Raw genomic sequence first — 18,178 nt, 5'->3', positions numbered from 1 at the left:
GTTTACACAGGTTAATAAACGGAGTATTCTGTACAGTAATTTATGCTGTAAAGTATGTACATATATCACAGTAGCAGTCACAAATGCTTTAAACTGCCTTATTTATTAGATTGGTTAGCATTTCCCCTCTTGCTCCAGAATACTTTAAATTATTTTTATGTTTTGCATTAGGTATTTTTTTAGTTGCTGCATTTTGACCCAATTATTGAAAAAAAAGTTTTTACAATATATAAATATCTAAAATTTAAGTAGGAATAGCAATTTCACTGCCCATCCAACTAATATAGCTCTGATTATGATTACAAATAAATATGGTATACTCTTATCTGTGTATCATAGTATATGCCAGAAATCATATTTCACTTGTGATCAATATGAACAAGAGCTTTAGTAACTTTCACCTATTTCATTCTTCCATTGTGAGACAAAAAATATAATAAACTCCTTAATGTAAAATGTCCCCTGCGAGGGCCCTGGTCTTATTCCTCCCTCAGGCAAAACTCACATTGGCTTCAGTGGGAGATTTACCTAAGTACAACATAGGGACATTACCAAAAGAAATATATGGTATATAAACAGTACTTGTGCTTTGTAGTCAGTCCTTTCCTCTTTAGTGAGAAATATAGGGTAAATGCTACATCTGTAATGCTCCTCTGTCTCACTCGTTCCCTTCTCCTGTACGAGTTAAAAATTGGGATTTAAGACCAATAGTGTTTGTTCCATTCGCTCAAGAAAAATAGAAATATTTTGGGGATCAGTTCCAAGCCAAACTAGAAAATAAAAGAAAATGTTGCTTTTGTTTATTTACACAATTAAACAGGATAATGCATACAAAGGCAATGAAATTATTAATTACTTGTTTTACTGTTTGGAGATTTTGCTATGTCCACATTTCATGTAAAACTCATGTAGCACAGTTTCTGGGATGGTGAAAAATCCTACTGTAATGTAACAGAATGAGCCTTAAGGATTTGTAAGAATAAGCACTTTTATATTAAAAAGCAAATATTAATTCATCAGTAATATTACTTTTTTAATGTGACAATAAACCATGAAATCAACATCCTTCTGTCTCAATTATGCCTCATCTGTCTCTTTCTTAAACCTTTTTCCAAGGGAAGCAATTGCCTGGTGTTGTGTCGCAGCTTTTGAATCCCATCACAGTCACCTGTGTTCCTGCCTAAGTCACCCACCCTCATCCACACTTCCTTCGGGGGTGAGCTCATGAAAGCTTTGTACAAGGAAGGAGGAAAGGCTCTTTCATTACAGCAGATCTCAGTAACAGGGCACCAGTTTTAACTGGGCTGTCTGGCAGAAAAAAAATATGAAAAGAGGCAGCTCTCTGGCAAAAGGAAAGCAGTCACTGCTACATTTTAGTGAGGCACTGGATGAGCACATCACCAATCTGTACTTTTCTTTATACAGATGTAGGAAAGAAGCCCCTGTTCTTAAGACCAGTAACATCTGTAAGTAGTGCCAAAGCCAGCCACGATTTCAGCAGTTGCAGAGCAATAGTTCACAATGTACAGCCACTGTTACAATAAAACCACAAGAAATACCAGTCACTCTCCAGCCTGCCTTCCCCTGTCCTCACACACACACACAATGTTTACCAACTACTTCCCAATTCCTATGGCTTCTTCCCACATAGGATTGCCATCTATTAGGAGTACTTATTCCATACTTGGGCTAAAACCTAAATGCTGCTGTTTTAACACAGCCATTTTGCAAGTGGTGGAATTTTGTGGTTCTTTTCTGCTCAATCAACACCTGTGGAGTCAGGGGCTGGACATTTTCCTACTTCTTGCTGGGGAAGACATATTTTTCCAGGCAGTATCTGACAGCCAGGGCAGGCACTGGTAGAACATCTCAGGTGCAGCCCAGAAAAAAATGACCAAACAATGTTCTGTACTTTGATGAGTCACCACCATACACAAACCCGTGCATTCAATGGACTATAATCATCACAAACTGAAGCACATAAATGGAGAGCTTTGGTCCTGAGCATGGAGATTTCAGGAAGCAAATATGACTCATGGTGGGCTGACACATGGCATTGCTGCTCCTGATCACTGCCAGGAGACTGCTGCTGGGACAGGAAAACAAAGAACAGTCTCCCCAGGCACTGCCTGCAGCAGCTGAGGATCTGATGAACCACACCCAGAGGGACAGTTCCACACATAGCTGTGTTCCTAAGCCCACCAAGGCTCAGGGTGAGCCCACTTCTGTCTCCCACGCCAGTGCTGGTTCAGTCCTACGCACCAGACACAGGTTCATTAACATCTGCCACTTAATGGAGCTCCTTGTTTTAGCACTGCTTCTTCCTCTGCACACCTCAGCGCTTGGCTGGTAATCCTGTAAAATATTCAGAATATGCAGAATTTTACTTCCTGACTCGTTCCTCTTAAACTTCCTCTTCTCAGTGTAATTCAAGGTCGGGAAAGAAATTAGGCACTGCTGCGCTAAAGACCTGGAGGGCCCATTACAATGATCTAGTCTTACTTCTCAGGAAAACACAGGCCATAACATTTCATCAAGGGATTTCTTTATGAAAGGCTAATAACTTGATGAAGAGAAGCCTAACCTTTTATTAAGGCACCCAATCTTGATTTAAAGACAGAGAGCAATGAAGAATTTACCACAGTTCTTCAACTCTTATTTGCTACAAATTCTGCCCCAGTGCTTCACTTTGAATGGTATCAAAGCCAACTGCAAAGTCATACAGAGAAAAAAAAAAGCAAAAACAAAAACAACAACAACAACAACAAAAAAAAAACAAACAAACAAACAAACAAAAAAAAACCACTCAAAACCTGAAGATGGAATATGTGTTCTGAAAGGGAGAAAAAAAGGGGGAAACTTTGCATTTTAGGGGAGTTTCTGTTCCTAATTTGAGGAACATATGCATGGACAGTAGTATTTGCTATTCTGAAATAAATAAGTCTGTGATCTTGTTCACTGAGCATGCAAGCCCACAGGACAAAACACAAAAGGAAACATTGCAACAAGTCCTGCTGAAATGCAGGCCCTGTAATCATACTTCCACATTTGCATCAAGCTCACATTCATAATAACACGATTCTTACATTTTCTTTAATTTAAAAATAGGAACCGGCAGCACATCTCAATGTTTCTTAAAATGAAAGCCAGGCCACTCAACTGCCTGGATAGAGATTATTAGCTTGAAATCTCCCATCCTATGAGGAATTACAAATCAGTAGATATGTACTGTTACAGTGTCTCCTAGGACCACTTACGCAACTCCTGGCAAGTGTGAATTCAAACTGATTTGATGTTCTGTAGTCATTTTTCAAACAGCAGTGTTAGAAATCAGCTGTAAGAAGCTAAGGTTACATATGTTAAGAACTGTGACTTGAGAGCACATATGCCTACATGCAGTTTAAAATAATCAGGAACGCAGTCCTATAGATACAGATCTTTCTTTTTCTTTTCTTTTTTCCCTGCTCCCTAGAAAAAAATTTATTAGTCACACAGTGCTACAGACTGCTTATGATTTACAAATCCATGCAGGTAAGCAGGAGAATGAATACAGCGCGCTCTAAAAGATTTCCCTGAGAGATATTCTCCAGCCCTCTCACCGCTGTCACGCTTCTCAAAAAGTACTAAAAGCAAGCTTTTGCAGCCATGTGTACTTAATGGTTTAGACATTGTTAGAAGACACATTGTTTCAGGTGACCGGGATCTGGGTGACTTGGATGAACCTTCACTTAAGGAGGGGAAGAGCTCCTGAATCCAGGCAGACAGCACTGCTTGAGCAGGGCAGTAATCTCCAGTCCCTTCTAAATTATCCGCATCTGATGCAGGGCCGCAGACAAGACCTTCCATCCAGCTGGATTAAGAAAAGTACATTCCTACTGGTGTTCTTCAGGGTACCAAGCAAACCTCTTAGGAAACAAGTGAATCAGGCAATAGTTCCAGGTTGGGGGTTTTTGTTTGCTTGTTCTGGGGGTTTCTTTGCAGGTCAATATGGCAGGTTTTTCATTACAACTTGAAAGCAAGCCTTAACATAAACAAGCCCTCTCTCAGGAAGAGACTCCACTCCGAGCTGCCCATTGGGATCAAGTACTTATTTGTAATACTGGTGTTTGAAAAATGACCACAGAAAATCAAATCAGCAGAAAGTCACACTCCAAAGACAGGCTCCCCAGTCCCAAGACCGGCCACAGTACACCCTCTGCCAAGGGCCTGGGACCTGTTCCATCATAGTCTGTGTGATCCATCTTTGTGTTGTTCTTGCACATCAAATACTAGCAGCAGCAGAAAAAAAATAACTAGGCTTCATGATCCTTTAATGGGATTTATAGAGTAGTACTCAGTGGCATCCTAAACTCACTGATGAACCAGAAAAAAAAAGAGAGAAAGCTAAGAGTGATAAAAGTTCTTGAACCTTCAAGGATACAAAATATAAACAAAGTGTCATCTGCTTCTGCACGTGAAAGTGACCTAGTCAGTCTGGATTCAGTGACTTGTTTTTATAGCTCTCTTTATGATGGAGGATGGACTAAAAGCTTAAAAATAGGTTTAGATGAGGCAGATAAAATTTGTTCTTGTTTCATACATTTTGACCAGGGAGGGATTTAAATATCTAGGCTTAGGTCCTCTAACTAGCTTCAACTAATAGTTTCTAATCAAAACAAGGTATTCTTTGCTGTGTATGAAGTTATTTGAGTTAAAACACTGCAGGAGTGGAGGATTTAAGCTTAAACACTGTAAATGAGGTATACACAAAAACTTATTTTGTATTGGCTGCTTTAGATCAGGCTCACAAAAATCATCATCCAGACAAAGCCAGAAGAAGAGAATAAAGCTGTCCCATCTGTTTCCAAGCATAAGACGGGGTAAATTGATACCCACTTCACTTGCTTTCATAAAGCTCCTGTAAAAGCATGAATAGGTGCTTTGAGATGATGGAAGGCAGTTGGAACCCTGAAAGCAATCCAAAATTCTCTTTTGATTATACGTTTATCATGCATGCTTTCCGAAAATTTTACACTAAAGAAACAGAAGTGACCCAACTGGGTTTGCTTCTTCAGTTCAGCTGTTCTATTCACCTTTCCATTGGCCTTACCAGTGCAAATTTAAAATGTGGGTCAGGCACAACTGGCTCATAATGAAAAGATGACATTGGGATTACATCGCCTTTGTTAAAGTATTATTAAAGTAAGAAAAAGATTGCGCTAACAGGTGTCTTTCTAATTTTAAGTAATGTTGCAAATTGTCCACCATCCTAGGTGCCCTCTCTAAAATAACCTGGGACAGATCCTAATTCCCCTCCAGCTCCTTTTTGAACAAGATCACAGAAATAAAAGCTTTATGGATTTCAGCACAAAGTATCCCAACCTCAGCACTGAATCCCCTCAGCAGCATTTTTCCAGATAATACTCTTCAGATTACTCCTGAACATCATTCAGTCAACTTCCAATTCACTCACAACTTCCAACCTGTGAGAACTTAGTCATTTCCAAAATTACGTATTACTATGAAAGACACCTTGGTTTATCTAGCTAGCACAGCAAAACAGCACTGTAGTATTAAGTAGGTTCAAAAAATAAGAAACACTTGAAATTCAATTCCTTTTTCTGCTTCCGGAATGTTTGGAGTTTGATTAGTGGAAGGCAGAGCTATGCAAACAGGGGCCCCCACACAAAAAACATGGCCCACAAGAGCTGCATGGGAGAGGCACCTACAACTCGAGAACTCTATGAAAGCTTTCTGCACTGTCATAACAGGACAGGAAGATAATATACTTAACTAAGATTCATTTTAGTGCCTGGCTCCCCTGACGGCCCTGGAGGTCACTGCCTAATGCTGCATGAATTATCTGTGACTTTGCAAGGAGGAATTCCCACAAGCAAAAGAGCACAGACAGCAAATGAGTGCCTCAATACCAGAGCATTTAGTACATACGGTCAAACCAATATAAGATGAAGTAGTTGTGGTTCTTTTGACATGGAAGACACAAACTGGCTTTGATTGAGCTACAGCTCCATGTACCAATCTGGGCTGAGTGGGTTGGAAGGTCAGGTAAATATCTACTAAATATCAAGAGGAGCTCCACCTTCATTCTGCTGCTCATGCTTTCAGATCTAGGTACATCTTACAGGCATAGCATGGAATTCCAGATGACCCTGCCTTACCACCCTTCACTGCATCTTGGATGTATTACCACAAAAACAGACTTTTAGGATGTTCTGAATGACTAAAAGAGGTAATAACAGGAAATTTTATAGATTGGCATGGAAAAACTCTTACTGTGGAGACATGGACAGTGTGGGCAATGCATGTCAAATCTACTAATACGTGAAAAGGAAGTCATAAATAGCTTAAGGATGGCATAAAATCAGACAGATAGCAAAAAGAAGTATTGAAAAGGGTTGGTGGGGGTTTTTTTCAATTAAGGGTAAGACCTTTCTTCTTGAAGTGGTAGAAAAAAGGGTTTAGGAAGGGGAGGTGAAGTCAGGTTACTGGATAGTGCAGTCTTCCTGGGTGGCAAGATATCTGCCAAATGAAATGAGACAGTGTGAATGTTAGAGATGCCAGATAGGAGCTGGTTACGCTAATGAAGGTCTGAGGTGCTGAGCTCAGCACCAACTGTCTAAAAAACAGTACAGATGGCTCAACCAAGACATCTGACCAGGGTACAGCTGCAACCCACACAGCTGACAAAATATTCAGCTACTCAGTTAGCACTGAATTCTCCTCTGGCATACTGTCCCTGCTCCTCCCCAAACTACAGAAGATCCTGGAGAGACAAATGGAGGTCAGAGAGTGAGAATGAGAATGAGTGGGTTGGGGATCAGAGGGTGTAAAGACAGAGGCAGAGACTATCACCAGGAGAGATTGAAAGTAATGATATTTGTTTATCTCAGAAAAGAGGCAGATAGGAAGGCACTCAGTAAGATAAAATACCAAATACTCTAGAGAAGAAATATCTGACATTTTTCTCTAACTTGCTGCATAACACAAGAATAAAGGAACATTCAATGAAATGAAGACCTCATGTATTCAAAGCCGATCAAATGAAATTCTCTTTCACATAATGTGTAATTGGACAGTGGAAGATAACACCACAGGAAGCACTGAGGTCAAGAACTGTGCAGGATACAAAGAAGGATTGGATGGTTATACGGATCACAGGAATATCCAGTCAGAACAATTATGCTAAACTTTGGAAAAAGTAAAAAGACAGGCTTTCAGAATTTAAGCCAGTACCTGACTACGGGAGAATTAAAATTAGGTTTCTATGAGGGTAGATTATTCCACATCTTTCTTGGAGGTCCTTCTGTCTTCTTTGAGAGAAGTTGATGCTGTTCGCTTTAGGCCAGAACATCAGTCTACATGAACTACACAATTTCTATTTTCCGACTTCCACATAAGCTTTAGAGGCATTGAATAGCTTTGTGCAGCTGCAATAATGCCAGAAAATTCAAACCCTCCTTTTTTCACTAGTGATACAGCCATGACACCACCTGCAGTTAATCAGTACTTAAGGTTTTATCTCAATTTCCTTTATTATAGTGTGGCTACAGCTGTGGAGCTGCATCCCGATAGACATCGAGCAACAGCATTCACTACCTCCCTCACCTCACCCCAGAGACAAGCTCAGTCTTGTCAGCCCCTTTTCACTGTCTTGCATTCCCTCCTACAGAAGAGGCAAAACTTGATCAGGACCTAAGCTTAATCCAGTGGCAAGCTCTCTGTTGGGAGGCTTGTGCGAATGAACCTCCAATCTCCTGACAACATACCCCGAATACTGTCTTCTCTGGCCATGGTGCTAAATGGAAGGAGCCCAGGCTTCCTGTCAGTGTCCATGCAGTTAATCTGTATGCTCTAAACCATATCTACCAGCTTCAGAACCTCAGGGCTAAGCAGGATATACAGGGTCCATCCAACTCCTGCTGCAGTGACAGCAGTTCTGTATTTGCACCACAGCACATGTCAGTAAATTTACTTCAAGTGTCTCTCCATTGCCTGCCCAACCATGCACTATTTTTTCTAGGCATAGATAGTTTCCTAGACAGGCATAGGCACCTGAAACCTATTTAATTGCAGTTTTAGTGCTTACATCCCCTTTTGTAGGTTTACCTGCTTCCAGTTTTTCCCTCCTTCCCTAGCCTGGTAAACTACCTGTTCACCTCAAATTCAGCCTCTTGCTGTCACAACTTTTCGCAAGTAGCAGCCCAACAACCTCTTAACTAGACCTGAAAGAAGACAGGGCAACATTTACTTTTCCCCTACCCTCTTCTCCTCTTTGAATGTGGTTTGGGGGAACCCACATTCAGTATGGAAAAGATTGATCATTCTATTAGCAGGAGGATAGTACAGCTTAGGAATCTGCACAAACAGAATCCAAATAAAAACAAACCCTGGGGAGGGATTCTTCAGTTAAATGATTTTCCTACTTTTATCTGTGTCTTTATTTGTCCTCCTCCTTGTTCTACAAGACACCTCCATGTACTGTAATTGTGCATCATTCACTTGACTGAGTTACATGTTCCTGAAGCTGTATTTCACCACAGCCAACTCAATGGAGTCAGAAGGTAACTGTCCTTTTCTTGTGCAGCAGTTAGTGAAGTTTCTGCTCTCTGCTCATTACCAGTTCCTTAATTTTTATAATCTTGTATTACTACAAGTATTTTCTGGTATCTGTACTGATCATTAGTGTAATTTTAAAATCTCTTTAAGGTCTCTTTGACCCCTCAGAATGAGCCTCTTAACTTTGCCTCAGAACTGAAATCATTGAAACCATTAAGAGCTTAGTTGCTTTTGAATGCACCTTTCTCCAAACATAACCTTCCTGAGACAGTGACCCGTGCTCCATGCAGTAGTCTGGGGCCTAATAACCATCTTCCAGAGGACTGTATTGCCTCTTTGGTGGTGCATTATAGCGCACTGTTCCATTGGTCTAGTGTCTTGTTTGCCTTTTTTATTGCAGCTGTGCACTGAAGTGACGTTTCCTATGTGCTTTTTTTCCACAGTAACCCCTTTCTCTCTCTGATCAGCGTGTTGAATGTAACACCCATTCCCTACATTTGCTCTTTGTTCCCAGACTAATTACTTTTCATTTTCTACACCAAGCAGCATTTGCCATCTGCTGGCTCATCAACTAAATGATCCAAATCCCTTTTGAATCCACTTGCGTTGTTCCTTATCGCTTTGTGCTTCCAGTTTTACCATCCAACCAGTGGAGATTTCATGTACACAGTGCTCAGCTGAGGCACAGTAGCAGAGAAATGGGAAACCACAGGATCTTCTCACACCTAGGGCAGAGCATCCTGCCTGAATTTGCCACTTGCTGCATTCATATAGAAAAGATGGGTTATCTTTGGCAAAAAAATTAGGCTCACATATGCTTCAGCCTGCTTGAGATAAAGGATGGCTTTAAGCCTAGGCCCTGTGCTGGAGGACAGTGCAAGGCAGTCTCTTACAGCAGGGATCCCAAGATGGGATGCAGCTTTCAGGGACCTCATCTGGTGTGCCCACATACTCCACTGCCCACCTCACAGCTCCCATAATGTGTCCTGGAAGAAGAGGCACATTCCACATCTCCTCACACCATGTGCTATTTGTGTGTGCACAGGTGTCTGCACATGTGTGCTCACGGGGAAAGGGGAAAAGGAAAGATGAACCTGAAAACAAGATGAGATTTCACTCATATAGAAACCGGCACTGTTATAGCCCTACAGGCAAAAGCACAAATTTCCTCTCAGCCCAAAAGGGCAGTTTCTGAAAATCCAGCACAAAGACCTAATTGTAGGTGACCCAGTTGGGGACTTAGGGTACCTGAAGGGAGAACACAAAAAGATAGACAGAAACTACTTGCAAGGGCATGTAATGACAGAATGAGGAGGAATGACTTCCAACTGAGAGTAGGTTTAGATCAGATAGTAGGAATAAATTCTTTATTGTGGGGGTGGTGAGGCATGGGGACAGGTTGTCCAGAGAAGCTGTAGATATCCCATCCCTGGAAGCGCTCAAGACCAGTTAGATGAGGGGCTGAGCAACTTGGTCTAGTGGAAGATGTTCCTGCCCATGGCAAGGGGGTTGGCACTAGATGATCTTTAAGTCCCTTCCAACTCAGGCCATTCTATGATGATTTTATGAACTCATTCTGAAATTCCTCAGGAAATGTCCAGTGTGTGGAAGGCCAAATGTATGTGTAAGAATCAGGGGTCACCTGAGGACACACACTTTTTTTCCAGGCTCAGAGAACCAGAATACTGCAGGCTAAGCACTGATGCTTTTAAAACGGGGTTTATGGGCAGGCTTATGCTGTGCTGAAGCATGTGCCACATGGCATTCTCTTGGAAATTCTTTTCTGTCTCAGCGATAGGAAGCCTGACTTGCTGGTCTATTGCCTTTGCCTTTGCCTTATTTTGTTTGTCATTTAAGGAACAAAATGTCATGGATCACTCAGAGTGAGCAATCTTTGGGATGATTTTTTTTGGTCCTCCCCTGAAAGCATTGCACACTCTTGATGCATTAGCAGTTGCCTATCCAAGATACATTCAGGTAAGAGAACTAGAGAACCTGTGCATTGCTTGCAAATTTTCTAATTATTTATTTATGTGGAAAATTACTGCAGAATGGTTCGTTCAGAAGGTTAACATTTTGCAGCGGGTTTAGGGTCCTCATGTTAAATTATCTGTTTTTTTCTTTACAGTCCATTGATTTTCAGAATCCGAAGTTCAGAAAGATTTGCTACTCCGATTTATTTACATGGTGATTCGAGTTAGGACTGCAAAACATAGATAAATCTTTAATAAGCTGTGAACGTCACAGGAAATAATTTGTGCTACGACCTTCTCAGGCAGGCAATCAGTACAAGCAGTCAAACTAACTTGTCCTTGGCTGTGAATGGAGGTACCACTTTTTATCCCCAATTTTTCACATTTAAAATCAGACAGAGTTCTAGATTCTCAGCATTTTTGAAAAAACATTTTTAACTATAATCGAGCATGGAAAAATTAGCCTTTACTCCTTACTACACTCACATCCCCTGTTCTGCTACAACAGTGCAGTAGGAAAAAGGAGTTTTGCTAATTCATGGCATTCTTTATTAATACCTAAACCAGAGGAATTCATCACAGTCATGACTGGAAAGATTTTTCATAGTCTTCCTTTTAGTCTTAGGTCTCTAATAAAAGAATGAAGCTCCAAGCTAAATTTCACTTAGTTTCATGTCTGAAGAGTTAGCATTCTGGGAGAACAATGACAGCCAATATTCAGCATTTTTAAACAGCAAAACTGCTGCAAGCTGGTTTAGACCTGTTCCTGTGCATCACAGCTGTATGATTTGTGCAGCACACAGCCTCACAGAACTGCCTGGAATTCAGGAGTGTGATTGGACCATGCATCTCTCGTACTATTCAATTCACTGGAATTTCTCAAATCTTCCCTACTATAACATTTAGGCCCCACCTGGCACCTCAGTCTTGGTTTCCCTTGTGGGACATTTGCATACAATGAAAGTCGGACAGGAAACTTGCAAAAAGGGAAGGATTCCAATCTTCCCTTAATGACAGCATGATTTGCTCTATGTCATAATATGAAGTAATTGAAATTCTCTCCAAAAATGCTGCAGAGGCCTCTGTCTACATTCAACCCAACCAAACAAAAAAACCCTAAACTTGTATTGACCAGTCTCTTCCTCTGGCTCACAGACATCTTCCAGATATTTTAATAGCTCTAGCCTCGGCACAGATTTTTTTTTCTTTTCTACTACTTTCTACTACTAGCATGGTCCTAACACTGACACCATTTCATCCTTGCTGACATGCTGTCCTCTTTTTTCCCATTTTACTATCCACATTCTACTTGTTTATCCCTTCCTTTAGCGTTGTGGCAATTCTGACGCTCTCTGGGACTCCACACTGGGCTGAGAGCCAGCATAGGCCAGATCCATTCAAGAGGCTGTTTTCTCAGGAGCTGTCAGTTTTCCTGTACCTCAGAACAGCCAAAGGATAAAGTGTTAAGAAGACTGTGATACATGGCAGAGAAGTGAGAAGAATATGAAAGACTGGCTTTTGTGACTAACATTCATCTTAGCTAATATCAAACATTCCAAAGCACAGACATTTACATATGAGCTAGTCACCCTAGAGTCTGTATAGTCAGCTACATTCAAGGCTTGCTCAGCTGTGGGTATCTAAATTAGGAGAAATTAATTCAATCCTGCACTTCTGGTTCAAACTGCATCTTCTGTATCAGCATTCACTGAATCTACTACATCCACTTCACTGATGCCAATAGTATTTTTCAATACTTACATTCTTAGAGATACCACAAGATATAACATGAAAAATATGCCAGAGTACAGCTCTGTCTTCTGATGTACCTCAGGATCCTTTCTGCCTGTTAACTGCAAGTTGCAATAGAATCCGTAATTTATTTGGTATTCACTGTTCTTCAGGAACCCTGAGAGACAAAACAAATACACTGACTAATTTCTTCTAGGGAGAAGCTGAGCTCTCCTATGGCTTTAGAGAGAAAGAACCCCAGCAATAATTCCTTGCCCCCTGTGCAGAGAGAAGAGAATATGTGAGACTGCTTGAATGTTATCAATGGCATCCATTAAATCTCTGATCGCAATACCAACAGCAACAAAAAAAGGCTTGGAAAATCTTGGCAGGAAGTAAAACATATGGACTTCCATATAACTGAGATCCCGAACAATTCTCAGGAGAAGGAAGACACTGGCTCCAAGCAGGAAAAGGCAAAAGAACCGGAGGTAACTGACCTCATAAGAGAACAATCCTTCCCCCTCCTTAACACAGACTACCTAGAGTTCACAGCAGAAAACAAACATCACAGAGAGGAAGAACTCTCCTCTTATGCAACTTGTAAACAGGTCAGCAAGGGGCCTTGCAAAGTCCTGCAGTCAGCAGGGAGTCCATCTACTGGGTCACTGTCAAGAGAGATCCATGTCTCTGAATATGGAGAAACAGGGCAATTAGTTGAAAGACACAGCTTTAGGCTTCTTTATATTATTGTGATCCAATATGCCTAACCAGGGTTTTGTTGTTGGTTTGAGGTTTCTTCCAGTTGCCTAACGGTGACTTTGTTGTTTTGAATACACTGTCCTGTGTTGTAGCAAGCAACTGCTTAGGCAGAACCCTGTACAAACACCTGTGTCCAACAATGCTCCAAGCTCAGCTGGGAACAATCAAGAAACTATAAGAACCAGAGCAAACAAAATCAAGGACTCCATTTCAACTTCTCTTTGAAACAGAGAGGCAAAACTTGCAATCATTGAGTATTCACCGAGGAAGACTAGGAAAATAAAAGGTCAGTGAAATAAAGGCACACATTATATCTATATGTGCATAGTATACTCTTACTTAATATCTTTGAATATGGAGCCACAGTTTCAGATTCGTTAAAAACGGGGCTGCAGGTGGCAATCCAATCATGTATATTTGCTCTTCACACAAGCAATTTTGCACGGAGGGAACTGCTGAAATGGAGATACCAGAGCACTATTAAGATGATGTAGAAATCTTTGCAGATGTGCAATTTTCATCTAAAATAAATTCTACTGCAGTGTCCTAAACTGCTTCAGCACAAAATTAGCCAAAGTAAAACTTATTTTTATGTATTCTTTCCAGTTGCAAGGGCAGATGCAGCACTGATGTACGATTGGGAGAGGATTCTTCACCATTCAGTTGTGCCCACAGGATCTGCGCCAGCAAAGAGTGTTGCACCCACCAATGCTAATGAATAAGAGGAAGACAGAATCGAGAGATCTTTAGACTCTTCAGTAAATCAACACTTTGTGTAAAATAGGCCTGATGCATTGCTCCATTCTAGACACCAGTGCACCTCTCCAAAATGACTTCTGGGGGGGGGGGAGGGGGGTAAAGAGGGTTCATAAAATAAAGCCATGAGAACAGGCTGATGTGCCAGCATGTTTTACTCTTCTTAGCTGGTCAGTTTGAAGACATGAGACAAAGATCTGCTGGTGACACCTTTCCCTTCAACTACCGGTCCTGTGATCTGCAGTAGTGACACAACGACCATATTGCTCCATCATTAGCAAAATGCCTGAAGCTAACTGGTGGCTCGGATTCTTTCCAACAGCCTTTCCAGGTTTGTTTGTTTTTCATAATTGCTTTGCTTCCTACCATTTTTTTACCTAGGTCTTTATTCTTGCCTTTAGAATGCCTTTTGTGCAAAGAGCCTCACAGACACTTCCCCTAATGCCAGGCCCAATTGTAGACCGCTGCTCTCTGCAAGTTCTGATTTTATGTTATTTTATCCTTTCAGAACTGTTCTTAGTTACATGCTGATAAAAAATTTTAAAAAGGGGGGTCAGGGCAACAGATTGTTTGCAAGTGTAGATAATCCTGCAGAGGTTTGGCGGGGTTTCGTGGTTTGTTTGGGGGGTTTTTTTCTGTGATTTTAAAAATCATACCAAAGGAACAGGGATTTCTAAACCTGGCTAAAAATCTTCCTTAGGTTCTTTCACTCTTCAAAGAGTGAAAGTAGAACTAATTAATCATAATTGTAAATAAACATATATTCCACTTCAAAATAGCTGACTGCATTGTGGTTTAGGAGCTAACAAAAATGGGCATCATGATTAAAAAGTAGGTGTAGGCAGTGATATGTAATATATTAATGCTGCAAGCAAACACTGCAGACGAGATTTTGCAACAGCAGTTTCACTGGTTACCATGAAACAATAGTGCTCGATCAGGAAACTACTGCAATAATCCTGCAGCTTTTACATGTCAATATTTAGGGCATTACTACAGCAGGCTGTGTTACTACAGCATTGCAGGAGTTGTGAAATGTGTGTCTGTCGTTCATAATTACCTCGGCCCCGCGAGAGACGTGCGGAACAGGAGACGAGCACGTCTCCCCTCCCCGTGGCTGCGCTGCCGGCTCCCGGCGGGCGGGAGGACGGCGGCGGTGCCCCGAGCTCTGGGAAGGCGGCCCCGAGGGCAGCGGGGCCGCGGGCGGGGCGGGCTGTGCCCGCAATGCAGCACCGCCTCGCCGGGAGCCGCCCCGGGCGCCACGGGCAGCGTGTGCCGCCCGCCGCTGCCACCCGGGACAGGAGTGCCCGGGGCCAGCCCCACCCCTGCCTGCGCCGGCCGTCCCGATCCCTGATCCCTGATCCCGGCTGGCTGCTGCAGGGGGTGCGGGTGTTACACGTGTTTGCGCGGAGAACAGCACCACACTGACGGCCACAGCCTCAGCCACTCGCGGGCAGCCGTGCATGGTGTGCTGGGGATAGCTAAGACACCTCTGTACTGAAACAGCCTCCTGTGGCTTGGGCGGAGACGAACGCATGAATGAATTACAAGGCTGAACCTGTTGATATGAAAGGGTCCAGAGACGGAGATTCATTCAGTGTCCCCTATTCTCATCCCTCTGCTGCCCGAATCAGAATCACTTCTGAATTTGCTGCTGAGAACTGAACCTGAGTTGAACCCACCCAGGGTGAATTTGACACAGGCAATCCTTCCAAGAGCTCCTGAACCAGGAGAGTGTAGGAGTGAGAAGTAAGGACCTTTCTACTATATGACAAGGAAAAAGTCCACTGCAGCTAGTCTCAATTTATTATTTGTCTGTCATGACTGCTGCTTACAGCAGCTGCAGGCCAGTGACTGCCATGGTAAAGTGGTGAGCAGCAACTGGTTGTCAGTTTCACCTTATGGACCCTCTCTGGAAATGGATGAAGGTGGCAAAGACACCTTCTACTGTACAACTTGGCTCTAGTAGAGCCAAGCGATTGGAAGCGCTCTGCCCTTTATACATAACTACCTGCAGAGCAGCAAAACAGCAAGCAATGTCATACCCCAAGTTTTCTTCTTCCTCTGTGGAATACCAGAAGATTGGTGCTCTGTTGGCCCCTGCGTTGGTGTGTAGTTGATAGCCCAGCATCACCCTGGAGAACACGCGAGACTAGAAAGAATTAACAGAAATATCAGCATGAGGAGGGCTCTTCTGTCAGTGGCTTTATGTGCCCTTTCTGACAATATGAGACCTAGAGATGTCATGACAGAAGCCTTCAGAGGCCATAACAGCCATAGCCACTGCTTGGTTATGTCTCCTATATTAGGCTGCAAGTAGCATGGCCCTGAGCCTCTCGAGTTTCACCTGGAAATGCCTTTGTGCTGAAGTTACTGAAATGGCATCAGCCATATTTTTTGTAAGTTGCAGCAGATTTTGGCTCAGAAAGTGAGATTTATAGATAATGGCTGCTCAAAAATAACACCTCATTGAGATGCCCCAGGTAAAACCTCGGTCTCACTGGACACCTGGTGCCTCTCCTCCCCATCCTCAGATTTGATTCCAAACTCAATGAAGACAGCAAGAATGCTTTTACTGAAGTCAGTAGGCTTGAACCGGGCTTCACCCTGTAAATATTTACCAATGACTAAGCAGTAAACGTGGTTCCCAATCTGGCTACTATAATCTAAGATGTTTCTCTGTCAGTTCAGGAGCTCACTGGTGAAGATGAGTTACAGCATGGGGGCATTAAAAGACAGAAGATAACATTCTGCTGTTATTTTTTGGCCCTTTTCTTAGACTTCCCTATTTTTATCCTCTTTTTAACATTGGTTCTGTTTTCTGTTTCTTCCTAAACTAATATTGGCCTATTTCAACTAACTGTATCTATTCTTTGCTGAAAGTATAGGATGGCTGTGACAGGTTTTTTCACTGGTAACTCTTACCCAGCTATATTTCACAAAACAAAATAGCTGTCCCCACATGCCTCTCTAAATAATTGTTGGTTCCTCTTAACATTTGCTTATATGTCAGTTTCTATTTAAAAATAAAATACAATCATTGACTAACCATTTTAAAGCTGTTCTTGCTAACTTAAATTAATCCCCATTCCACTTGTCTTTCTGCCTTTCTGCTCCACAACTTCCCCCTAGAGAAATAGCTCTGTAAGAAAAAATTAATGCACATATCCAGTCATGCAATACTTTTAACAGTTAGTTTAGTCCAGACTGGCAAGGACTGGGATTGGTAACTTACTGGCAAAACTGGAAAATGCTGTCCCAGTGAAATGGATGTATTCTAGATAGCGTATTTTCTAAACAGTATTTTTCAGAACTTTTTTTTTTTTTTCAGATAATACAATTGCTGATAAAAATTAGACTGAAAGCGTCCGGCCACAATGTCTCCAAAATTTGACATAAAGGTGGTCAAAACTCTAGTTAGTGCTTCCCTCTGGCTGGAAACACCCATATTGTGAAGATGAGTTTCAATAAAATACGGAGCAAAAGTCAAATATTTGGGGTTTTCTCATGAAGGTGCTAAGAGTTGTGCCATAAATATTTCTCAAAGTGAAATGCAGCAACCAAACTGGATAAAATAGCTGGTACTCAGCTGAGAGACACAGACCTGAACTCGAGTTTTCTTTATCAGACATGGATATCTTGAGCAGTATGTAACTAGATCCATAGTCACAGGAGGGTGAAAGCCTGGACATTCATTAAGTTTTCAATGCTATCATGCAAAAGAGAGAAAAAAAAATTAAATTGTAACATTTTTCACAGAACAGGACAATCGGGGCAATGCAGATGGAGAAAAGGTTCTACATGAGCCCTTGTCTTACCGCAACAGACAACTTCATCCCTGGAACTAAATCCATATGGGTCTGAGTCCATCTGACTGGTGTGGTTAAATTGGAGGTTTGCCTAGTATCAATGGGGACTCCTAGCAGATCTGTTTATGTGGACACAGTTGTAGGACTGGGGCTATTTGGTATTTATATAACAAATTGCATATAACAATAAGTCAATAGTAATTTTTATGTAAATTACATAAAGTAGCACAATTAGTAAGATAGGTGTTTCTAAGTATTTCTGTCTTATTTCCCCTACATTCCCATACCACTATTTTTCCTATACAGACCCTATGTTTTTCCCCACGGTTGGTCCTCTGTTCCTCTCAGCCTCCCCATGGATACACTTCAGAGTATCTCCAGTGTACTGAAAGGAGGTTGTAGCCAGGTGGGGGTTCACTCTCTTCTCCCAGGTAACTACCAACAGGACAAGCTGTGACATCAGGGAGAAATTCTTCAGGGAAAGAGTTGTTAATTATTGGAATGGGCTGCCCAGGGAGGTGGGGGAGTCACCACCCCTGGAGGTGTCCAAGAAATAACTGGGTGTGGCACATAGAGCTACGGTTTAGTTGA

This window comes from Chamaea fasciata, unplaced genomic scaffold (genome assembly GCF_029207755.1).
Source record: "Chamaea fasciata isolate MVZ Bird 193981 ecotype frontalis unplaced genomic scaffold, bChaFas1.0.hap1 SCAF_2, whole genome shotgun sequence".
Lineage (NCBI taxonomy): Eukaryota > Metazoa > Chordata > Aves > Passeriformes > Sylviidae > Chamaea > Chamaea fasciata.
Note: the sequence above shows the minus strand (reverse complement) of the source record.